The sequence below is a fragment of the Haplochromis burtoni genome, unplaced genomic scaffold, assembly GCF_018398535.1.
Source record: "Haplochromis burtoni strain Fernald_Lab_line unplaced genomic scaffold, NCSU_Asbu1 Contig_33, whole genome shotgun sequence".
Classification (NCBI taxonomy): Eukaryota; Metazoa; Chordata; class Actinopteri; order Cichliformes; family Cichlidae; genus Haplochromis; species Haplochromis burtoni.
In genome coordinates this window covers 1,974,134-2,001,459 of record NW_024582394.1, presented here as the reverse complement: position 1 = coordinate 2,001,459, position 27,326 = coordinate 1,974,134, and positions in this window count along the sequence as shown.

Below are 27,326 nucleotides of genomic sequence, written 5' to 3'. Positions count from 1 at the left end.
TTTGCAGCTTGTGCCAAGCCCCCCTGTCCTACTTGTTTGTCCCAGATCTGCTGATGCAGTTCTCTCCCTTTCTACATTTTTTTGTCTCTACAGCTGTGGGCATTTATTATTCAAACCATTCCTTTTGAATTCTCCCTCTTTCGTGCTTTGCATGAGGATTAGCAATGCAGCACTTGTTATTTTTTTCAAAGTAATACCCAAATATATTAGTAATGTAAAATGGGATAATCAAGGTGCATTTTGTTTTTCTTTCCATTTGGCAGGACAGTATACCAGTTCGGTGCTTCTTGCAGGGCTTATACTTACTCAAAACAGCTGAGTATGTTCAGGGCTGAGTGGATCTTGGTCTGTCTAAGGATGTAAGAGCCACTCCCTAAGGGAAAAGATATTCAAAGCCAGTTGCATCCATACTGCACTACATGGGGTAGTTTTCCAACTGTGTTTTTTTCTACTCTTGCACAAAATGTTTGCGCTTCAATTTCAGTGTCATGTAAAATATTTTTAATTATGTGCCAAGCCAGTATGAACAATGTAGGCTTACTTGTTAATCTCATGGAAAATCAGTGAGTGCCCTCCTACCTCACCCCCTCAAAATCAACTTGTGTGTGTTAAATAACTTTGGCATGTAATGAAGCCATAGAAATCGGTTCATACTATGACAACTCTCACATTACAGACCTTTGGAATACATAGTTGTGAGCTGAAATGTGACATGGCTTCATTAGATTAGTTAAAATTAATGAACACAGAAGTGAGTTCATTCTGGGTGTTTCAGGGGGGAACCTTTTCTCTGATTTATATGAAAAGGCCCTACTGTCCCATACGGAAAAGATATATATAAATCTTATAAAGTTTGTATCTGTCTTGTGTGAAACTTGTATGAAAAGCATATAAGAGTGAAAACAGATATAAGATCCCTTGGAAAATTATATAATGAAACTTGTATGTTTTGGATACTTACTAAAACAATGTATGAAAGTAATGAGAAAGTGGTCACTTTCATGAGTAAATGATGTAAGCCTTATATGATTTACGCATGAAAGTGGCCACTTTCATGAGTAATCACATATAAGTTTTTACTATTTCTTTTCCATATGGGGTGTTATACTCTTGATTTCAGATGGCTCAGTAAAACAGAAAACAAATTCACACAATCAAAGAAAGAAAAATAAGAAGGCAATGCCGTATCAAAACTTTTTCTTTTTTACTTTTATTACTTTTGTTTCAAGTTTCTTCTGTCCAAAGAATGTTGTTACAGAGTTTTTTCTGGCTGTGTTGGTTTTTTCTTTCTTTCGTTTTTCCTTTCCTTTTTTTTGTTGGCAGAGTTTGATCTGGGCTCTCTGTTCTCAAGGCTTATGAATCGTTTGTACCTTACGTGAACCTCAGTTTTATACTCGCTATTCCTACTTCCTCAAGTGTTCTTCACTTGGCTGGACGTTGCAAAAAGGTTTTTTGTGATTGTTCGCTACTGTTTTTTGTGACTTTTTATGTTGCTGAGCTCACAAGGCTTTTTCTTTGGTCTCAGAATATCCCAAACTGTTGTTTTGGCCTCTCCTAAGAATTTATCTCTCTCTGTGATGGATTTCTTTTGATTTTGCAGCCCATGTATATATTTATTTATATAATTATTTGATCTGACAGCTCTTTTGACGACATATTGTGGGTTCACAGAAACGGCTTCAAAATGGAAATGCTATGCTTGGAATAAACTTCAGACCTTTCACCTTCCTAGAAGTGGCTCATGTCTACCCGTGGAATAGCTTTGGAATGAATTGTCCAACCAAACGTGAGGCCCTGAAAACAAGGAGTCGTTTTAATTGGATTATGATGCACTGTTGTGCTCCACAATTCAGGGTCATTGTATTGACCTACATCCAAGTACTTTTACACCCCTTGCTGCATTCACCCATTCACACATAGACTCGTAGATGCTTTCTTCCATGTTTAAGATGCTTTTTATCAGTCACAGAGCAATTTGGGGGTCAGTATCTTGCTCCTAGATGCTTTGACTTGACGAGCAATTCTATTCTTCAAGCTATAGCCACCACAGATGGTGTGTTTTCAAACAGCTCAGTAAATAAGGAAAAACACTTCACACTGTCAAAGTACAAGGCTAAGAAGGCAAAATAGATGATAAATGGGGAAGAAAAGGCAGTACACTGTTTATATTGCACAGTCTTGCTTCATTGTCTGATTATTAGGTCGAGACAACACATCCACACTCATGCCCTTGACAGCATTCTCTTCCTACTCACATGGAGCCATCAGCGATACCAGACTGAACATCTAACATAATGCCAAAAGGGCTTTCTGAAGTGATTCTCAGAAGTTCATTAAAAATCTTATCTGAAGACGTTTTAAGTGATGTGATTAGGCTTCTGGAGGACCCCAGAGTTTCTGTGAAGCATCCCACTGGTTGATATCTCATCCTCTTTATAATTAATTTCTCTCCCGTGACACACAGCATCCAATACTGTTCAGGCATTCTAAGACGCATTATGCAATAATTACACTGAGATTTACACTTTGTGTGGATGAATTATTAAAATGGTAAATAGTCAATATTTTCAGACTTGGCAAAATAGACTCATTCCTTCTATTTACACAACAACTTCTCGAGGTAATTTGGGTACTTTTTATGCATTTAAATTGTTGCTTTATTGTCAGCTTTTAAGTTATTTTAAAGTTACTATTCATTATTCCATTTTTTTTCTTCCAGCTTTAAAATCTCTTTATTGGTGCAAACACTATTACTAGACTGAATTCATTACCCTAAGGTTTGGATCATGGTTAATTTAAATTGTCCTTAAAACTTGCAAGACTGACTATACCAATCTTTGTAATTTCCTACAGACCAATTGCATTCTCTGAAAATCCTATCACGTACCACAACAACTTTGTGGCGCGCAGTAAATTATTTCCGACTGTCACTGAGCTATTTCAGCATTTTCTAGTTGCCCCTGCTAAGCAAAGCACACCACTCCTCGGTGCCCTCTCTCACTTTTATGTTGACTAAACTGCACAGTTACTTCTTGTTCTTTCAAAGCCCATTTCTTGCTCACTTTCCCAAGGCTATCCATATCACCTGAAAGTCATCCTGCGGTATGCACCTACTGGCACGATCAACAGCGAGAGTGCCACAAGGGAAATGTAAACAGCAAGAAAACCCTTTGGCTATGTGGTTTCCTGTTCACTGGCAAGTCAATTAAGCAGCAAATGACCCCTAGAATCTACTGTAATAAGCCAAGCGATACAAAATTGCCTTTAATATATCATAATGATGACAGTAATTGGATTAGACGGTTGATTGCATTTTCTCCAGCTGTAAAAATACTTCAGTAACAAAACAATAAAAATAAAAGTGCTGCCAATAAAAGTGAGCTATAAAAGTCAGTCTTTTAGTTCAGTGGTTCAGGGGAAGCACACGGACAAGCTACACTTCATTTTTATTTTTTATTTTTGTTAACAAAACACTTTTTTCCCCTTTAAACCCAAAATCAACATAATTATTGTTTACTTAATGTTACAAACTGAAAATTACAGTGGAGTGAGCCATGCTAATCAAACACAGATTACAGCAACACTACCACACCTTTGAGGGAAGTCTTACCAGTTATTATCGCTACAATGCTGAAGTGGCTATGTAAAGGGTACAGGTGCACAGAAGTACAAGTAGGTGTGCGGGGAAAAAAAATCACCTAAAAGGTACAAGAGCTTTGATATTCACAGCATGAGCCACACGTAGCTCATGCTGTGTGTGGCAGCTGGCTCATTAGTGTTATCTTGTTGTTATTTGGTTTAGATGTCTCGCACACTTGAAGGTGTTGACTGTTAGAGTGAATTTTATATATAAAACCTTCCATAAAGCATTTACCCTTTGGTTATTTCTACAAACAGCTGATTATAGTCCACACATTTGATTTCAGCAATCTTTGCAGTTGTGTGAGACACAAATCAGGTGAATGCTTTTTAATCGAGCCACAAAGTCTGTGGAGGAGATTTGGGTGCATCGATAGAGGAGGACTTTTTATTTAAAATCACTATGAACTAATTATGGTCCAGCAGCAGCCCAGATATTAGTAGGGCCTTCAGTGTGTAAGTGTTTGAACTCTTGATAAGAAAATCCTACCAAAGGGGATCTGGTCGGCCATTCTGCCTGCTGAACAAGCTCTGGTGAAGAATCATCATTGCTCACAGACGGGATTGCCATCAGTCACATTAGTTTTCAACTTAGAAAGAGAAGAAGTAAGCAAATTAGCATCGTCTTGGCTAATATAACCAAGAACAGATAGTTGCAGTTCCAGCACCAGGATCCCAAACTGGTGAGAAAAGATCTGATTGAAATCGGAAGTGGTACTCATGCATGCTGCGTGGTCTTGATGATCACATTTGTCAAAGGCTCCACCATTGATTTTGGGAGATAATTATCTTGAGTATGAGACCAAGGTCATTCCACTGGTTTATTGCAAGTGAGAGAATCGTCTGCTGAAAACTGGCTGCTCCATTACCATTTCATGAGCTGATAATGACTGAATGATATTATCTTCAATACCAAACCATTTTCTATCCCACCAAGATCTGTTTGATTAATTAATCATTCAGATTTCATTTCCATTGTGTACATTTATACTTCTGTGATGAGGATTTGATAAATATTTATACCCTTATTTCATGATTTGCCCAATTAAACATTTTAATGTATCTTACTTTGAAAATATCAAATTCCACTAAAGAGCTAACAGGAAAGTACACAGAGCAAATTTAAGATAAAAAACCCCCACTTTGTATTTAGTTAAAGTTTTTAAAATCATAATTCTTTGTCTTGATACTGTTGATATTTTTGTGCTACTGATTATGTACATCCCTATGTGCAGGTGCCATGTTTTCACAAATGACCTGCAAACAAAGGTTTAAGAGAGTTGCAGGTTTAGAAAACTCACAACCCATCATATAATTTTCAAGTCTACCACTATTTGCAGACATTTTGTATTATATAAGAAAATATGAGGACACATCAAGAAATTTCACATCAAAGCTGGCTGAAAATCAGGCACCTCATTGTTATGTTTTAGGAATTTGGATACACTCTTTTGATGTACCTTTCAAAGCCACTCACAAGCATATTGTCTGTCATCTGCTTGTGTTCTCCAAGGGCTTACAAAAGGTGGAAAATAGATCTAATTTAATGCACAAGTCAGAGCAAACAGTCTGTCCCAGTAAATCAGTGTTTCACAGCAGACAGAAACCCAGATTCATTTCAGTGTTCTTAAAAATAGTGGGCATTGGGTTGCTGATGGGTCTAATCTGAATGATCATATTTGAATTGTGCATGTAATGAGTGTTTAAGTTTAAAGTATATTTACATAACACCACAAATATAGTATATATATATATATATTAGGGGTGCAACGATACACAAAATTCACGGTTCGATTCGATACTTTGGTGTCACGGTTCGATATTTTTTCGATACAAAAAAATGTTCATGCTTTTTAATTTGTCATTTATTAAAATTATAAATATATATTTTAACTCAAAAGTACAGTTTTTAAATGTAATGTTGCTGAAACAACAAAATAATAAAAAATAAATAAATCTATCTGATCGAGAAATCACTCATCTTTGGAAAAGAGAGTTTATTACAGAGAAATGGCTCTTTCCAAAATAAAAGCTCTACTATACGCTTCTTCTGGGCTATATTCTCAGCAGCATATTAAACATATAAGGAGAATCATGTGCTAACAGCTGTCTAAATGACTCAGGTAAAGTTTGTAGCATGCGTGCTTGTTGTTTTTGTCTGCTTCGACTTGTCTTTGCACTAGGATGATGTCGGAGTAAATGTGCAGTCATATTCGTTGTGTTCCCACTAGTGCTGTCAGCGTTAATCTGAAGTGACGTTAACGCCACAACACGACAAATCTCCGTTAACGAGTTACCGTGGATCGCCCCGTGCGTGGGGCTGGACGGCCAACACGTCAACGAGCTAACTGCGCTAACACACTAGTTCCCACCAATTGAGCATTGCGTGGTACATCCAACATACATACATACATATGTGTGTATATGTATTGCACATATACAATTGTGTATCTATGTTGGCAGCAATAAGACATTAAATGACTACATACATACATAAAAACAGTACATACATATATATATACTGTTTTTATGCTAAAATCTATTATTGGAGTGAACATTGACAACAAAGCAAAACAATCTAATGTCACAAAAATTGCACCATATTACAATTTATTGTTTTTGTAAAAATCTGTTATAAATCTTTCTACATTTCTGAATACTAGTTATCAAGAGTGGCAGCTAATTGCAGCAGCCACCTAGCTTTCATGACATTTGATTTTGGAAACATCTTGCACAGTTTTCATATCTTTGGATTTACATCAAGTTTCAGTAAGTAGCCATCCCTCTGTGTGAGAGATTAAGTTTACATACCAATTTTCCATCCAGAAGCTATGTCACACATCTTCCAGCAATATATGCTCTGCTCAGTACAGTGTTTGGCAACCACAGAGTAGAGTACTTTTGGCAGTTACAGTCACAAGCAGCACTTGGTAAAGTTGGTTAAAGATTCATTTCAAAGTATTAGTGCGAATTCACAACACAACTCATGTCTAGGTACTTTACACTTCCAAGGAAAGACTTGCATGCAGAGAGAGACATGCAGTGACATAAAGCACAAGACACAAACTAGATCAGGGTCTCATCTAATTATAAAGGGAGCATAACAATAGGAGAAGACAGAAAATGGTACAGGATATAATATTATCTAGGTTTATTCACTATTCGTTTTTTGTCAGCAAGTCAAGCAAGTAACTGGCCTAAATACACGTTTTATTATTTTTTAATACCTTGACCGAAACTTTTTGAACAACAAACCACTGAAATTTGACATAAGCAAATTGGGGCTTAACACAAATCAGCCCAGCAGAAATCTATAAGATATTCTTCATTTTTTTCTTATCTATATATTATAAATGATCTTCCTCCAAGCCATGATGAGTCCCTGAGTCAAAAATTGTAAATGGGCCCTATTGGCATGATTATTGGAAATTTCCAGGTTGTTAGCTTTTATTCCAAAAACATTAGAGATAGTCAAAGAAAGCCCTGCAGTTCCTATAAATACACTACATAAGCAAACTGACTTGCCTTGCTTTTTAGCTATTAGCACTTACACTTTATTCTGATGAACCTCTCATTTATGCTTTGGTTTTTTGTTGGTTGGATTACAGAAGAAGTCAAACTCTGCTAAAAACTATGTTATCAAAGGAGGGTATCCAGGGCTCTTGATTGGCCTTTGCTGCCCAGGGCTATTCATTCAGATAATTGGATGTCCCTTTGAAAATGTTTACTCAAACTGAAAGAGCCACTTAGAGTGCCACAGAATAAAAGTGAGGAGTGACTGCCAGCATGCAATTTGAGACTGTCCATCATATGGATGGTGATACTCTGCTATTTTTTCCACATGACTATAAATGGTTATGCAGATCTACAAATAGAATACTGCAGTCTGCAGTGGTTTTGCCCAAAGTTCTGCTAGTCATTTAATGTCTTATTGCTGCCAACATAGATACACAATTGTATATGTGCAATACATATACACACATATTTAGCAATATCAACTAAAGACCTTTTGAAGCAGGAAAAGAACACTGATCTGTTCAAAGGAGCAGTTTCTTAACCCTTTAAGACCTACCATAGAACCAAGTCCGCCAGAGCTTATATTATATTTTTACATGCTGTGGAGCCATTTTTGGGAGCATTTCAAGTTGCTATACATCAATACAACCATTATAGCCCAGATTTTAATAATATGTCTGCATTAAGTGCATAGTAATTACATAAATTGCAAAAAAGTGCAATAAACTACAAAAAATTGAAAATCGTTTTTGTTTTTTTAACATATATTTCTAGTTAGAGAAATTTAAGAGGCTTATCCCTCAAAACTGTAAATACAAAAAAGTTGCACAAAATAGTTTCCCACCACAGGAAATTTATTTTGAGTGTCTTCATAGTTTTATTTTTGAAATACACCAATTTTTATATACTGCAGGAAAAACGAAAATAAATATTATACTGCAAATTTGCAAAAAAGCAGCATATGCATCAAAATAAACTATTTCCAGCAGTGCAATATGAGTCCTAAGCATCCCAGAAACGACACAGAAAGTCATAAAGTCAAAGATAACTTTTAAAAAGACCAGTATAGGCCCTGAGGCCCTGATGGTAAAAAAGACTACATTTCCGCGAAAATGACGTCACTTCCGGTTTCAGGCCGGTAATGGCGGAAATGCAAAAGTTCGCGCTGACGTCTATTCCAACTAGGAAGTGTTATGAACAGCTGATCGGATCGGCAAAGCGTGTTTCTGGAATATTATGTTTTTGTTCCTGCAAGCGCTTTTTATGCAGTTTTTGCAAAGCTTTATGTGGAAGGAAACCGTGACCTAGGACAAGCTGATGGCATAAGATGTAAGTACAACTCCTCTGGTTTCATATGCAAAAAAAATATTTGCGCTAGCTTATGTGGTTGCAGTGCTACTGGGATTTAAAAATAGTTACCATATGCAAAACAGAGCGTGTCCGCTCCGATCGGCTCTAAAGGGTTAATTTCCTTGAAAAATCGTATCAATCTTTTAAATAATAAGAAAACACATTTTCAATGGTGAAAATAATGTTGACATAAGACACGATTAACACTGTAGAATCTTAGGTTTAGAAAGATAATGATTTGGGTTTAGGACAAAAATTTACTTTAGTCAGAACCCGGATATGGTACACTGTGCTGATGTTGAGTATGGGACTAATACATGTTTTTGCATGATACTGACAGCAGTGGAAATGTGTACTTATTCAGTTACCACAAGAGATAGTCTGTGCAATTTGGTTTTGTTCAGTGATCAGATATGGCTGATTACACCATATGTCCTGCTAGTAGTGCACTCGCTGTTTTTGACAACTATTTGAATTATGGGAATGAGCACATGTGATAACATTTAAAGCAGGCATTTCAATTTTATTCATCTGAAATATCAAATAAGGCTTAAATAAGAACATGATGATGAGATGATATCAATAAATGCTCATCAGCCACATCTAGTTCAAACTAGATGCTAAAATCATGCTAACATCAGCAAAGGTAAATATTACAGTGAGTGACATCAGTTTATCAAGTATATGTTTAGACTAACCAGGCAACATTTTCTTCATTAATTAGTTGCACCTACAATTTAGTGCTTTTCTAGACTTACTTACTACCCAAAGTGTTCTATACTGCAAGCCACACTGATGCAGTACATTATTCTATGCACCTTAAGAACTTTACCTAAGATACAACACTGCTAACCACTGCACTCCCTATGCGACCAGACACGTCACTGATGCCACAAACTATTACATCACACGATGTAACAGATAATGGCCTCACAGAAGAGTACTCAAAAATCAAGACCATTGTTGGCATAGGTGAAAAAGGGAGAGACATTGCATAGATTCAAATTATGCTTGCTTAAGTTAGCATGCAGCAATACAGAGCGGTATCAATCTATTTTACTAGTGTGCAGCTTAATCCTGTGATTAAAGGGTGAATTCAGAGGCACCTAGAACAAAAAAGTAAACACTGAAGTGCAGAACACAGAGATCTGCAAAACTGTTCTTGAGGGTTAAAGGAGGCTGGAATCTGTGTGAATTGTAGTTTTTCAAGCCCATTAGAGGGTTTCACTGTGTAGCTTTAGAGTCTAACACACTCTCATTCCCATAACATGCTGCCATTTTTTCAAAGCCACTGACACCTAAAAATGTACACACGTCACATCCTCTCTTGTCTGTGGTGGTAATGGGTTACATCAATAGTGAGACACGTGTCGCTCCCTACACTATACATCACTCACTGTGAATTTTCAACATAGATTCTATGTGGAAGGTGTGTGTATTAGTGTGTGTGTTTGTGTGTACATGTTTAGACATCTTTGTGAGGACCAAAAACTAGAATGATACTACATTTGTGGGGATCAACAGTCACTTATGGGGACAAAATGTCGGCTCAAAATGTGCTTTTAGTGTCAGGCTATAGTTAGGTTTAGGCATTCATTCTTGATGTTTAGGGTTAGCATAAGCAGCTAGGATGTCAATCAGATGTCCCCACTAAGATATGAAAACGAGTGTGGTGTGTGTGGGGAATAACAGAAACCTGCTAGGTAAGTGTGTGCAACATACAAACCTCTCAGAAATGTGTCATTTACTGTAGATTTATTATGATACTGTCTCACTACAAACACCTCATTTTACTCTACACCAGCGGTCCCCAACCCTTTTTGCGCCGCGGACCAGTTTATGCCCGACAATATTTTCACGGACCGGCCTTTAAGGTGTCGCGGATAAAAACAACAAAATAAAACTAGTACCGGTACCGAAAAAAGAAGATTTATTCATAACACACCTGAAAAGACCCAGGAAAACTGAGTTAACGATAAAAGCGATAACAAAATAACGCTGAAAACCGATAAAAAACGTTAAAAACCCTGAAAACCATACATTTCACACCTGAGCCTCAACTCTCGCGGCCCGGTACCCAACGACTCACGGACCGGTACCGGTCCGAGGCCCGGGGGTTGGGGACTGCTGCTCTACACTACACATAGTGCTCTCTTACCTGAAATGACAACATAGTGGCCAACGCAGTAAGTAATCCTTACTCAGTATGATTTATTATTTAATCATTAGTTTGTACTTGCAATTGGATAGATAGACATTGTACACAAATAGCTAATAAATGACACTCACAATGATAGCTCGATATTAAAAATCAGTGTGCCTATCCAATATCAATCATGACTTCCTGACATGTGTTGCTGAGGCACTCAGTTACAAAATATGAAAAAGAGTGTTTATTAAGGGCTGCATTGACATTATACTGACTTCATCAATCCCAGTCAGCCTTTAATTATGTAGTGAAAGACCCCTTTTGTATGACAAGAAATAGGGTTTTTTATTGAGCATGATTAACATGTGTTGATGTGCCATCCTTTGTAGTGTTTGGCAGCTGGCCTCTCTCTCTGTAGAGATGCAAACATCCAGTTCATGTTGAACAAGACACAAGAAAAGAGTGGGAGCTGTGAGACACGCAATTGCCTGGTAGCTAGGCAACCCTAGAGAGCTGCTCTGGTAGACCTTGAGATGTCTACCATAATATCGAAGGCAAGTATTACTGTGGAAGCTAGCTGGGACTCAGGACTTTTTTTTTCCTGCTCAGAGAAATGTCAGACTAAGTTGACAGGATGAATCAGAATTTTGTGGAGTGAATAAATTTTGGATAGGTTCCTTAAATAGGCCACCTCAGAGGCTTCACTTCACCAAAAGAAAGAAAAAAATGCACTCTGGAGCTCAAAGTAAGATTTAATCTTGCATTTAAAGTAATATACATGTACTCCCTATAGTATTAGTAAAACTGTGTTCAAGTTCATTTCAAACATTTTCCTCAAACTGTCTAAAGAAAAAAAAATCTAACTGAAAATCTGTTGAAAATGTCTGTTGAATGTCTCTTCTTGGAATTATATTATATGTGGTTAATGGTATAATGTTTGCTATTTCAGCTAGTTACAGTCAGATAATTAATATGGGCTTAAACAAGAGACTAAGTTTTCAATTTGCAGCAAATTGAAACTTGTTAGGAATTATAACTCTTTAATATATAAACCACACTTTTTCAAGGGTCCAGTGGTAATTAAAAAATCATCATGGAACGATATAAACTATTCTTGTGTTATTTCATCATAATCATCTAAGCAGGAAAAAAGAGCTTGAAGTGGTCTGGTACTTGCATTTGGAGGCTTTGGAGCCTGAGTTGAAGAAGTTCTCAATGCAAGTCAGACATAATAAAATAAATCCACCTGAGATATTGAATTGTGATTATTGGGACTGTGCAAATCAATAAATTGATAAATTAATCACAAAAGGCCTAGACAATGGCAAATAACAATGGATCCTTTCCATGGTTAGTAAAAAAATCTTTCACAAGATTCAGCCAACCAAAGAAAAAGTATCACTACATAAAAAGTTGACTTCACAGAAAACACAGAAGTGTTGCCACAAGTGCAAACAAGGAAACCTCGATGTAACAACATACCAGTTTAGATTTTACAAAAAAAAGGTCTGGTTTATGCCTATCAGAAGCATACAAAGACAAACTGAAGGCAGAAAGAGAGAATAATTTAAAAAGACAAACACAGAGAACAACAACCCCTTAAACTGAAGGCTGAACTGGAAATGGACCAAAAGGAGGAAACCCATTCTATAGTAATGCCTATAAGCAGTGTTGGGGAGTAACGGAATACATGTACCGGTGTTACGTATTTAATACAAAATATGATTAACTGTATTCCGTTACAGTTACCGTTTAAAAAGGTGGTATTCAGAATACAGTTACTTTGCTGAAATAAAGGGATTACACGGCGGTCTTTTCCTGTTTCATATGTTAGGCTATGCCCTCTCTATTTTTGGTAATTCCACGCTGGTGGAAACCCAAACAAAACACACATGAAGAGGCTCAAATGCCTGTGTCTCAATCTCGTGGCCCATGTCACCTCTACTTGCGTCCCGCATAATGACATGAAGAAATATCTTTAAAAATTATTATTCAGAAAATTATTTAAACTCTCCGTGAACCACTACCTTATCGTGGCGGAGGGGTTTGTTCGTCCCAGGGATCCCAGGGGCTATGCTGTCTGGGGGCTTTTGGCCCCTGGTAGGGTCTCCCATGGCAAATTGGTCCTGGGTGAGGGACCAGACAAAGAGTGATTCAGAAGACTCTTATGAGGAAAACATCGAGGAAACAGTTTACCCTGCCCGGGATAGGGTTACCGGGGCCCCGCCCTGGAGTCAGGCCCGGGGAGGGTGCCCAAGGGTGATTGTCTGGTGGCCGGGCCTTAGTCCATGGGGCCCGGCCGGGCACAGCCCGAAAAGGGGACATGGGCCCATCCTTCCGCAGGCCCACCATCTGCAGGAGGTGCCGTAGGGGTCAGGTGCATTGTGTGCTGGGCGGCTACCAAGACTGGCAATTGGGACATGGAATGTCACCTCTCTGGTGGGGAAGGAGCCTGAGTTAGTGGGGAAGGAGCCTGAGTTGGCGGGCTGGGTATTCTAATATCCCCTCGGCTTGCTGCTGGTACGTTGGGGTTCTTCCCGGTGGATGAGAGGGTTGGAGAACAGGTCCTGACTGTCATCTGCACTTAGGTGGCAGTTCAGAGTTCCTGAAGGCTCTGGACATTGTAGGGCTGTCCTGGTTGACACGCCTCTACAATGTTGCGTGGAGATCAGGGGCAGTACCCCTGGACTGGCAGACCGGGGTGGTGGTCCCCATCTTTAAGAAGGGGGACCGGAGGGTGTGTTCCAACTACAGGGGGATCACACTCCTCAGCCTTCCTGGCAAAGTCTATGCCAGGGTGCTGGAAAGGAGAGTTTGTCCGCTAGTCGAATCTCAGATACAGCAAGAACAATGCGGTTTTCGTCCTGGTCGCGGAACACTGGACCAGCTCTTTATCTTCTCAAGGGTACTTGAGGGCGCATGGGAGTTTGCCCAACCAGCCTACATGTGTTTTGTGGACTTGGAGAAGGCATTCGACCGTGTCCCTCGGGGTGTCCTGTGGGAGGTGCTGCGGCAGTATGGGGTGTGGTGGGTGTTGGGCTCCACCAGGGCTGCCCTTTGTCACCAATTCTGTTCATAATTTTTATGGACAGGATTTTTCTAGGCGCAGCCAAGGGCTTTCACTTCGGTGGCCTCAGAGTCTCGTCTCTGCTTTTCGCGGATGATGTGGTTCTGTTGGCTTCATTGGGTGATGGCCTCCAGCTCGCACTGGAACGGTTTGCAGCCGAGTGTGAAGCAGCGGGTATGAGGATTAGCACCTCCAAATCTGAGGCCATGGTTCTCAGCCGGAAAAGGGTGGAGTACCCATTCCGGGTCGGGGATGAGTTCCTGCCCCAAGTGGAGGAGTATCTCGGGGTCTTGTTCGCGAGTGATGGGAGAAGGGAGCCGGAGATCGACAGACGGATTGGTGCTGCGGCCGCAGTGATGCGGACGCTGCAGCGGTCCGTCGTGGTGAAGAGGGAGCTGAGTGTAAAAGCGAAGCTCTCAATTTACCGGTCGATCTACGTCCCTACCCTCACCTATGGCCACGAGCTGTGGGTAGTGACCGAGAGAACGAGATTGCGGATACAAGTGGTGGAAATGAGCTTCCTCCGAAGGGTGGTTGGCCTCTCCCTTAGAGATAGGGTGAGAGGTTCAGACATCCAGGAGGAGCTCAGAGTAGAGCCGCACCTCCTCCACATCGAAAGTAGCCAGCTGAGGTGGTTCAGGCATCTGACAAGGATGCCTCCTGGGTGAGGTGTTCCGGGCATGTTCCACCGGGAGGAGGCCCCGGAGCAGACCCAGGACACGCTGGAGAGATTATATCTCTTGGCTGGCCTAGCAACGCCTTGGTGTTCCCCCGGATAAGCTGGAGGAGGTGGCTGGGGAGAGGGAGGTCTGGGCTTCTCTGCTTAGGCTGCTGCCCCTGCGACCCGGCCCCAGATAAAGCGGAAGAAGTTGGATGGATGGATGGAAATTATTTAATATGAAGGCAATCGGCAGAGTTTTACAGGCATAGCCCTAAATAATGTAGTCTCATGGGCAGTGTAGTCTGTGCTATAGGGAGAATGGCCTGCTATACCCGTTATGTGTCTGTGAGTGCAAGGGAGGTAGAAAAAGGAGAATCGAAAAGTACGAGTTGTCAAAGACCAGAAACGGGAGATGGAAGCGTGTAAATATAATAATAACCGCAGCAGCCAAAAGGAGTGCCTGACGAGCCCAGTTGTAAGTAAGCTTTTAATGCTCAACTGTACACTGTGTACGTGTTTTCCTCAATAACAATAAGTTCCGTTGGAGCACCTCTCTCTGTCTCTCGCTAGCAAAATTGACCCAGACAACAAAAGTAAAGCTAGTTTTCGGCAGCCTTACCTAATGTCTACCCTACTGTTACTCATTTTATATTAAGATTTAAAAAATCTAGTTGGTATTGATATGGTGAGTAGCCTTCAGTAATAGTAACAAATCACACAACAATAGTACATTCATGTAGTATGCATGACAATATATTAAGTAATCCAAAGTATTCAGAATACGTTACTCTCAGTGAATAACATAATGGAATACGTAACAAAATACATTTGTAATCTGTAGTTGAATACATTTTAAAAGTAACCTTCCCAACACTGCCTATAAGTTTGATAATTCTAAATATACATGCCTGCAAAGACCAATTTTGAGCATTTGTGTTTAAAATGGACATATTATTTTTACATAATATTAAAATTTTCAATAACACTCAAGTTCTGGGAAAAAGGCAAATATAATGGTTTCAAGGTCGAAACCGTTTACATATTTTTGTTTGACGACTTTAATTACGGCTTGAAAAATCAGTACTTACATTTTAGCTCAGTCGTTTCATTTCAAATATATTGTGCAGAGCGAAAAATTATGGAAACTGTGTCACAGGTTAAATATAAATCTTACCTCTGTTTCATTATTCATAGCTGTTTCACTTTAACATGTGGACATCTGAAACCCTATGCTCCTGTTCATGCACAAAAGTCTGGTTTTGTGGGACTTAGTGGCTGCCAGATAAAAGCAAAGCAAAGTGATTCACCTGTGGCAAGAGGAGCCCTTTGCTTTTAGGGGTTGCTCACCCACACATAATGCCAATTCAAAGCATCCTTACTGGAGAGAGCAAGGCAGAAGTCTAGGCACAGACAGAGAGAGGGACAGAGTAGATATCCGAAAGAGAGAAGATGAGGTGTCAGAAAGGAGAGAAAGAAAGAGAAGATGGTGAAGCAATGACACAGGAAATAGAATGGGGCAGAGAAAGTGCTATGGATAGAAGTGGGGATACAGATTGGGGGGGGGGGGTTGGAACTGCTCAGCTGGCTTTGAGAGCAACAGCAGCGTGGGCACTCAAGTAGAATATTTTTCCAACATCATGGCAAGAGAGCCTCTGAGTGCCCCTGTTATTAGCCATGTTTGTGTTGCTGAGCCTTCTCTTTTCTAAAGGAAACAAGTGGCTTATGGTACTGTACTATTGTTTTCCAAAAAGAAAAAGGAAACAAAAACATTTTAATAATCGCATGATTCTAGGTTTGATTTTTTTTTTGTGGAAATGTTTTCTGATTAGCACGTGAGACGTTAAAAAAAAAAACACATTTAATTTTTTTATTCTGCCACCACTCAACCAATACCAAATGACAATACAAAGGAATCATCTTGCTTTTATCATACAAAGGATTAATTTTAATATTTACAGTATTCAGAGCAAATACCTCCTTACCCATGAGAATAGAGTATGTTGCTCTTTGGCACGAATCTGAATTGCAAACAATTTGCCTCAGAAAAATTCTAATTATGCCATAAATCCATTGATGGAGGTGAATATAAACTTAAAAGCATAAAAATGCATTTCAGATGATATTTAAATTTATACTTTGACAATCCTTTCAAGGCTATACATTTGGGCAAGTATTTGTATTCTATTGAACTCCTCCTATTCATGCAAATTAATCCGGTCGTTAAGTGATGACGTGACGAATCCTACTTCCGGTCCTAAAGTAGTCTGCGTTTAATGTGGCTTTTGTGTTGTTAACATGTTTAATGTTTTGTATTTTCTTCTATTTAACTCAATTGTTACACCTGGTAGAGCAGAACGCTGATCATTTTATTAAAGATGAAAGACAGTTTTTCAACTCTCAGTAATGCCATAGTGATCATTTGATATATGGACCTGCAGCGGAGTTTAGGCCCAGACACAGCTAGTGATGTCCGACTTAATGACCGCATTGCATGCTATATGACCAAATGTTTGTGCACTTTGGAGGTGTTTCCCCTCTGCTGTGATCAGTTTTGGGGTCATTACTCAAAAAAAGCAATTATTACACATATTACAAGGGCACATTTCTTAAAAGTAATGATGTATGTTACTTAATTGCTCCTAGGAGAAAGTAACTCATTATACTATTCATTAAATTTCATTTCACTCTGTAAAATGACATGAAACACACTATCTCATAATTACTATTTAACAATATAAACCTAAGGTTACAGTCCCACACACCAACACAAATCCCTATCCTAATGTGAAACACACACGTCTTAGTATTTAGCTGATAGCACAGAGCAAAGATGAAAACCAGCACAAAGTAATCACCACAGGCTACCTGCAGAAACATGAACAGGTAGCCTGCCTGCTCATCTGTTTGCCTGCTGCAGTTCAGGCTGTGGCTGCTGGGCTGGGTTTAGCTTTCCCTTAGCTTTAACATCACTCTTTGTTCTTGGCTAGCTTAGCGTTAGCGTGCTATCTGAGCTTGCAAAGAGTCAAAGTTGTGTTAGCAGCATATGCAGTTGTTTCTGTCCCGGATGCTGTTTCTACTTTATCATCACGCTCTCATCCTTTTGTGCAATAAAAGTAAAAGTACTGACCATATCCACTCTGCAGATGGCTCCTCTATTTTCCTCCTCGAACTGAAATAAAGTGATTGTAGTGAAAGCGCAAATAGTACCAGTAAGGGGGATCAACAGGAAGGCAGATTAAGATTTCAAAGGAATTGAAATATTGGGAACTGGTTCTCTACAAGAACCGGTTTTCGAATCCCATTCCCATATGACTTAGATAAACAAGATTGCAATGAAACATGCAACAATGAAGAAATGTGTTACCCAGTACAGTCATGTGGCTAGTCGTTTTGATTTTAGTTATATTTGCAGTATGCTTCTACGGACAGCTGTCTATTGGCTGTTTCACTAATGAGGTTCAGATTTATATATATATATATAACTAAAAGGACAAATAATAATGACTTACATTCTTTTTTGTTTAGTAGCTTCTTTCATCCATAACATCTCAGAATTCATTTAAGCATGCAGTTGAAGCTTCTGACTGATACAGTACAGTATGTCTTAATATTTAGCCATTCAACAGAGCTTGTTATGGAGAACAATACACTATTGATTCTTTGATCACACCCCAAACCAGAGAAGACTGATAATGATAAATGACTTGCAATAGGCATGGAAAAATATAAACAGAAGACAGAAAAATGCAAGTACTGCTGGGCAAAGGTCGTCATTCATGTATGCCTTTAATTAAACACTCTATAAGTATCAAAAGTTTATGGAACTATCTCAGCATAAGTGGTTATAAAACTTTTAGGTCAGCCAAGGCAACAAAGCAAATATGTCTGCAAGATGGAGCAATAAGAAGATAACAGAATTAACGTTTAATGCAATGTAAAATATTCACAAGTGTGACTACACTGATTTGTTAAAAAAAAAAGTAACAGTCTTAGGTTGGTTGTTTGTATCAAAGCTCTACAAAGCTTCTGGGACACTGGGACACGACCCTCTGCATAAGTTATACTAAACATTTTCACTAATTACAGAATTTCTCAACAATCCACATTGGTCATACTGATGCAATAAACTTGCAAGAGAGTCTAATTAAAAAGAACCCAACTGCAATCATCTCCATGAATCACACTCTGACTGATTTCATATCTCGAAAAATGTCAGTGTAGTCTATAGAGCCTGCAGGCTGCAAGCCAGGTACAGCTGTGGCAAAATATCCTATTATAAATAAAGTCATTTAGTATAAATGTTAACATCTGACATTGCTACACCTAAGGTGTGACACCTATATTAATGAAGCACACACACTACACGTCTGCATGTACATATAAAGTCATGCATCTCGGAAATTACCTCTCACCCAGAGTCTCGCAACAAAGAACTAACCTATATGAATTTCAACAAGTTTAAAACAGGAGCTAAAACATATTCACTGTGTGGTGTAGACAAAATTTATTGAAATCATATAAACTGTTCAGCAGTATTCAGATAATTATACTGACTGATCGAACCATACAGCTAAACGGTGAGATACATTTGTTACTGATGAGCAATATGGTAGACTGCATGATCTGTTCATAGTGCTGCTGTGGAAATGGAAAATATAAAGAGAAACCGGACGTTAGAGATAAAGTGACTGCCTGCGATGTGGCCCTGAGGTTTAGGCAGGAATCCTGTGATGTCTGAGTTTTGGTTTGATGCTCACTGGCATCGGGTAACTGTTTGGCATCAGAAACATCTGAATCTGGGCAGTGTGGTAGTGTCTTGGTGGAACAGCAAACAGAATCCATCATTACAGAGCAGCCTTTAAAGAGGACATGAAACACTAAACATAAAGGCTAATTTACAAAATGGAGCCCTGCTCTCAAAAACTGATATAGATAATAACATAACACTGTCTGCGAAGCTGGAGTGCTTAGAGTTTAAGTTTTGAGAACATGTGTAGTGTCATCTTCTTTCAGTACCTAGCTATGTCGTGTGGTTGGTCGGTTGTGGCTAATAGACTTACATTTGTTTATGTTAGCCAACTAATGGCAGAATTGATAACTCAGACAAAAATAAGACACTAAAGCTAAAAATAATTTTAAGCGGATCACTTTTGGGCCGCCCCTGGCTCAACAATAAATTTTATCTTAAGAAATCAGGGACATACCGTCCACTTTCACTGTCTGTCTCTGTAGCAGTAAGTGGTTCTATGTATTTTGGCTAGCTGCACTCAAACATCCACTTGTTAATGTTAATCGGTAATGTTTGGGTTTGTAAAGCACTTTATGAATAAGGACTGTGTGAAAGAGAGCCTGTTTGAGTCACCACCAAACAGTTACTACATAACAGGCTACTACATGTGCATCACATAACTATTTCATATCAAAGACGATTGAAAATCCTAACATCCATCAGCATGTCCTCAGGGGAAAAAAATCTGTGCATTATATTCTCCTTCACTTACATTTAGGCTTTGCTTTTCCTCACTTCTAATATGAAATAATCCAGTCAGTGAGATGATGTGAGGGAAAAAAAAGGTCTCCATATCGTGTGGCATATCTTCTTCAGACACTTTTTTTTGTCCATCTCACACCATCCATCCATCTTCATCCGCTTTGTCCGGGGCCGGGTCGCGGGGGCAGCAGCCTAAGCAAAGAGGCCCAGACCTCCCTCTCCCCAGCCACCTCCTCCAGCTTATCCGGGGGAATACCAAGGCGTTCCCAGGCCAGCCGAGAGATATAATCTCTCCAGCGTGTCCTGGGTCTGCCCCGGGGCCTCCTCCCGGTGGGACATGCCTGGAACACCTCACCCAGGAGGCGCCCAGGGGGCATCCTTGTCAGATGCCCGAACCACCTCAGCTGGCTCCTTTCGATGTGGAGCAGCAGCTGCTCTACTCTGAGCCCCTCCCGGATGGCCGAACTTCTCACCCTATCTCTAAGGGAGAGGCCAGCCACCCTTCGGAGGAAGCTCATTTCTGCCGCTTGTATCCGCGATCTCGTTCTTTCGGTCACTACCCACAGCTCGTGGCCATAGGTGAGGGTAGGGACGTAGATCGACCGGTAAATTGAGAGCTTCGCTTTTACACTCAGCTCCCTCTTCACCACGACGGACCGGTGCAGCGTCCGCATTACTGCAGCTGCAGCCCCAATCCGTCTGTCGATCTCCGGCTCCCTTCTCCCATCACTCGCGAACAAGACCCCGAGATACTTGAACTCCTCCACTTGGGGCAGGAACTCATCCCCGACCCGGAGTGGGCACTCCACCCTTTTCCGGCTGAGAACCATGGCCTCAGATTTGGAGGTGCTGATCCTCATTCCCGCTGCTTCACACTCGGCTGCGAACCGTTCCAGTGCGAGCTGGAGGCCTTCACCCGATGAAGCCAACAGAACCACATCATCTGCAAAAATCAGAGATGAGATTCTGAGGCCACCAAAGCGAAAGCCCTCCGCCACTTGGCTGCGCCTAGAAATCCTGTCCATAAAAATTATGAACAGAACCGGAGACAAAGGGCAGCCCTGGCGAAGCCCATCACCCACCGGGAACGAGTCCGACTTATTGCCGGCAATGCGAACCAAGCTCTTGCAACGGTTGTATAGGGATCGAATGGCCCGTAGCAATGGGCCAGACACCCCATATTCCCGCAACACCTCCCACAGGACACCCCGAGGGACACGGTCGAATGCCTTCTCCAAGTCCACAAAACACATGTAGACTGGTTGGGCAAACTCCCATGCACCCTCAAGTATCCTGGAGAGGATAAAGAGCTGGTCCAGTGTTCCGCGACCAGGACGAAAACCGCATTGTTCCTCCTGTATCCGAGGTTCGACTAACGGACGAACTCTCCTTTCCAGCACCCTGGCATAGACTTTCCCAGGGAGGCTGAGGAGTGTGATCCCCCTGTAGTTGGAACACACCCTCCGGTCCCTTCTTAAAGATGGGGACCACCACCCCGGTCTGCCAGTCCACAGGTACTGCCCCTGATCTCCACGCAACATTGCAGAGGCGTGTCAACCAGGACAGCCCTACAACGTCCAGAGCCTTCAGGAACTCGGGGCGGACCTCATCAACACCAGGGGCTCTGCCACCAAGGAGTTGTTTAACTGCCTCAGTGACCTCGCCCCCGGAAATTGGCGGGTCATTCCCCTCATCCCCAGACTCTGCTTCCTCCTCGGAAGACGTGTCAGTGGGATTAAGGAGGTCCTCGAAGTATTCCTTCCACCGCCTGACAATTTTCTCAGTCGACGTCAGCAGCGCTCCGCCAGCACTATACACAGTGCAGGTAGAGCACCGCTTTCCCCTCCTGAGACGTCTGACGGTTTGCCAGAATCTCTTCGAGGCAGTCCGAAAGTCTTTTTCCATGGCCTCTCCGAACTCCTCCCACACCCGAGTTTTTGCTTCAGCCACTGCCCGAGCCGCATTCCGCTCCATCTCACACATAGACCTATTTTTCCTGCTGCTGATGGGAATCACAGTTGTGCTACAGTAAATTATTTGAATATGCTTGGGCAACGAAAGATTATTTCATTGCATTAAATAGCATTGATTGCATCAGCTGATTGCAATGCTTGGCACAGTCTGCCAGGGGAGGAAAAATTAAGAGTTTCGGACTTCAGCTTGTGGGGTTACAGTACCACCTGTCACCTGACTCAAACAGGCTCTACTGTTAGGAATTTACCTCATTTATGTTTTATCTTTTTTATACATTTTTGTTTTGTAGGATAATGTAGAGTGTTTAAAGTAAATGCCACACCCATACAACACAAGCCTGTACTAGAAAATTACTGGACAAATGCATAGAGCATAGATTCTGGTGTGTGTAAGTAGGCCCTTGTTTTCTCTTCTCAGGGAAAAGATGCCCAACTGGAGTGAAGATGTAAGATGAGCCATGAACCAGACCCAGTGCCAGTAGACCTAAGTTTAAACTGTGGTTCCTCCAACCTTTTAACCAATCATATCATGTTAATATGACACAAGTCCTCATTTCTAAAGTGCTTTACAAACCTGAACATTACAGCTAGAATGTGGATTTTTGCATTCGAGTGCAACTAGCCAAACAACATAGACCTACTTAGGTGAAAGTGGACGGTACATTCGTGGACAGTATATAGATTTCTTAACATAAAACTCATTGTCAATCAAACATCAAACTTAAATAGCCAGATGGTAAACTAACAGTTTTGAAAATTTCAGTTAGGGGAAATTTTCGATGTCATTAATGGTGTTGCAATTTACTACACACTACTTTTAAGTACTTTCCAATTGCAGTGACTTGTTTACGGGTGACGAGTAGGGCCACTGAAAAAAAAGGGCATATTTTGGATTTTCCTCCCAAAAAAGTCTGAGAAAAATGTCAGAATTTTAACATTAATCTCAGAACTCTATGTGATCACTATTTATTTATTTATTTATTTATTTATTTATTTATTTATTTATTCACTGATTCATAATTAAATGTTAATTTAAATAATGCTCTCTCTCTAAATATCTTCCTCTTAAAACCTCTTTTTCAACTGAAATAAATTTATGGTGCAGGTGTTGGATGATGGTCAAGCAAATGACTGCTCCATATAATACCCATAATACATCCAATAATTAATGGATATGGTATTTAAATGTAGTAGAAGGTAACAATGTTGTTAGCATTCAGAGAACATGCTGTTTAGCAAAACAAAAAATGCTTAATGGAAAACATGTACTCCCTCTTCCTGTGTATCTTTCTCCAGATAACCTGTACAAGATAACATGTATATGTTAGTTGTGATTGAAAACTGGCTTTGAGGATAAGCATGCGTGCTCTGTCTTTTTTTATTAACCATGGGATGGCTTTGGTTGCCCCTGATGTATCACATCTCTTAGCTAATGTCAGCTGGGATAGCTTATGAATGTATTTAATAAAACAAAATTAAATGGCAATTATTCTGCCAAATTTACATCACATCCACCCAGGCTGACATAGTAAGCAGACTTGCGGTGAAGGCTGATGACAAAACAAAAAAAACACATGTCCATTCTCTGGATGTTTCATTCAGAGAATATTCTTTTCCAGCTTTCTTCAAATCTCTGGTCATTTCATAACAAGTTCATGATCATGCATGACAAGTGTATCTTGGCACTCAGCCTCTCACACAATTTTAGATGAAAGCAAACAGGCAGGACTGACATTTTTTAATAATGCATGTGATTCAGGGTGCCATTCTGTTAGAGCCATTGTCATTCACCAGTAAACACCCTTCATAGCCAACCATTCAAGCAGACAGAATAGGCTCACTAGGGAAGGTGGGTCATTGGAATATGTATGGGCAGTTTCTATTTCCCATTAAATCACCTGATTTTTTTTGCTTCCATCTCATCATACATGCACATTTTATTTGCACATAAGGGCACGACATAAATGTGGGTTTTTTTGTCCATATTTTTAACGTATAATTGGATTTTTATTAATTTATACATTGGTTAATACATATATCTCTTATGGTTTTTTTGTTTTGTTTAGCTTTTTAAGCCTGGTTTTTATTAATATTCTGCTGGTAAACACGAGTGGAAATATGAATATGAAAATAATAATATATGAGAAATATATAACATAATAGTTATTATACATCACATTATTTTCATGAACATTTTGCTGTGCAACAAGCAGTTAATGTTAATGTCAGTTAATGTCTTTACAGTTTATTCCATGGTGTATACTGGTTTTACCCCAATCTGAAGGCCACACTTGGCACAGATGTTCCTGGATACTATGCCGGCCACTTGGTTATGGCGCTCCATGTATTTCCTGACTGCTGGCAACTTGCACCATCCTGTTTTGTGCTGGATTGTCTCCGTACAGCCTGCACATGGGGTCTTCCCTGGTGTGGTAGAGACAACCTCGGTTGATTTTGTGCTTACAGCTTGTTCCTGTGCTACCATGATTAGTACTTCTGTATTGTCTTTCAGTCCAGCTTTCGCCAGCCACCGGTCGGATTTCTTGATATCAGCCACTTTTTCTATCTCTTAGTTGTACAAGCTGTGCAGGGGGCTGTCCTCCTTTGATGGTTCATCTTCTTGCTCTTTTTCTTTCTCGTGTTTCTACTGCCTGATCACTAACCACGTGATCAGTTGTGGCCATCTTCCTGATGTACTCATGGCTCATAGTCCTTTCATCCTGGATAGTATATATATTGTAAATAGCATGTACACAAAGAAAAATCTGCTGGAGCTAACAATAAATATTTCTAAGTGATTCTTTTCCCTACCCTGCACTTCTACACAAGAGCTTAGAGTTACCCTACCTACTAATTTTACCCCCATGTTAACCCCTGTATAAAGGGTTAGGCCTAACCTTAACCATGTGATGAGTTAGACCTCAGAGGATTAATATATGAGTTACTGTTAGTTTGTGGGGTAGTTTTTATTTAAAACTACACTTTTGTACATTTTATTTCTGTAAAATATAATAGCTACTAATATAATAGTGAGGGCATGAGATCATTCTCCGAAATACCAACATGTTGAGCAAGAGACTAAAAATCCAAATGCACTTCCTTATTCACAAAACTAACATCACTGGAGAATGCAACAATAATGCTACAGGCAGCTTACACATACAGTCCCCTAGTGAAGAAGTCCAAAAGAGATGTACAAGTTTTAACAATCCCCATACGGCAAAAGAAGAGGGTCAGTGTAGTCAGATCATAGGCAAGCAGGAACAAGCTCATAAGTCAGACTCTGTATATAGTCTGATGCTGTCTGTGCAACCAATCAAATTCCCATGCCTCCAGCTAAAGGACCAATAGCCTGCTGTTACCCCATTCAGTCTGAAAGTATGAATCACTAATCATTCGTTTCACTAACACGCTGAAAAATCTGATGTAACAACACACAAACTACTCTGCTGAAAAAATCGTTAAGTGATATGTAAAAGAAAACCACCGACATAAATATTAAGAGCAACATACTATACTTACTGCTAGAGTATAGCATACGGGCAGTAGCCCCTTATTAGAACTCATATGAAAATATCAATTTAATTCCTGTTTTCATTTGACTGTCATCTGTTGGTAGGTACTAAAACATAACACAACTTAGTAATTCACTAGTAATGCAGTACAGATTTACCTGTATAGGTATGATGTGTTAGGTGTGGCTGTGTGCAGGCAGGAATAGGACCCAAGGTGCAGACTCCGGAGACAGAACTTAAACCAAAACAGCTTTAATGCTGAACTCAAACATAACATAACTGGGGAAAAAGGTCAAAAATAAACTAACACCGGCGGATTGACAAAACACACAGCAAAATAAACGGTAGATCACGACACGGACACAGAGAAACACAGGGCTTAAATACACAGAGGGAGCAATCAGGGAATGGGTAACAGGAGGGAAACACAGCTGGGGCAAATCAGGCCTAACGAGACAAGAGGAAGCAAAACCTGACACATTAACATCACACATGGACTTTCAAAGTAAAACAGGAAACACATAACACAGACTGAACAAAGACACAGACTCATATGCAGGCACTACAAAGGGAACAGAGACGTGTGAACAGGGCAGACACAAACACTGACTGAACACGGGGATATAGGAACTTAAGATACACATAGACGCGAACTAGACAAGGGGATGCAGGTGATAGGGGAGACAGAGCAACTAAAGAAGACAGAGACATAAGCCATAAGACAGAACTCAAAGAAACCAAAAACTAGACAGTATAAATAATATCGTAAACTCAAAAACCCTGGGTCAATGACCCAGGCATCCTAACATGATGAACTTGTAAACTGTGATTCTGAAAAATGGTCATCTATAGTTTGACATAAACATTTCAGCAATCTTTTATCACTATGTATCCCGATGTTGAGTAGTCACATTAATTTGAAAGCAGAATGATAGAGATAATCCTTGCACTCATCCTAAAATCACCTTGGGTGATGTGATGATATTGTGTGACATCAGCTTGTGAGACAGTAAGGCTTGCGGTCCGGGATTTTCACAGAGCCTGAGAACATGTGACCATGCCGGCAAGTGTTGATGATGATGATGGTGAGGATGATGATGGCGTCTGTGCCAGTGGCTATGTGTGTACTGTTGCAGTGTGATGAATATCCCTATCCCAGATGGCTGGCTCTCCACGAGACGGAGCACGCGAACCCTCTCAACCAGCATGAGGCTTCAGCGGCCAGCCTCCGTCTCCCCACCAAGGTCACCGTCAGCAGAAACGGAGACAGAACAGGGAACGAGTTTAATATCTCCTCTGCTGACAGCTGCAATTTAATTGTTACCTTGTGAAACAGATACAACACTTTCGGAAAGGAGAAGACCAAGGCTCTATCTTGATGGCTCTCTAGCGAGTGCACCAAATCCTTAGGCTTCTTTTTTAACTCAAAGAACATTTTTAAGTACTTCTTTTAAACTTGGGGAACAATTCCTTTGAGAGTCTTCTCGATATACTAAGTGTGCAGGCAGTTTTTAGAGTGGTATTTCCAACCGTAATTTACTGAACCGTAACCGCTTCCATTCTCAAAGTCTGAATTTTTACTTAGATTTTTAAGATAGGGCATTTACTTAGCAAGTGCACATTTAGTGTCCTCTTAGTTCCCACATTTTCTACAGCACGTGAACAAATAGGTACTGAGAGGTGGGGGGTGGGGTGGGGGATTTTGTGGCCTGAGGTGTTATGGGCCATTCAGTCATTAAACTTACAGTTTACTGTGAGCATGAGCAGAGAGGTTATCTCAGTCCACTCCAGCATATTTCATGAAGTTAGGCTCTACTCAGTTTTATTGTTGTAATAGAAAGTAGTGGTCTTTCAGAAAATCAAATCTTACTAATACCAAAACTATAAAGTGATGCTACTCTGTTTAGCAATAAAATTGCAGTGGAATAAAGAATAAGAAGTGCCTGATTACAGACTGATTACTGA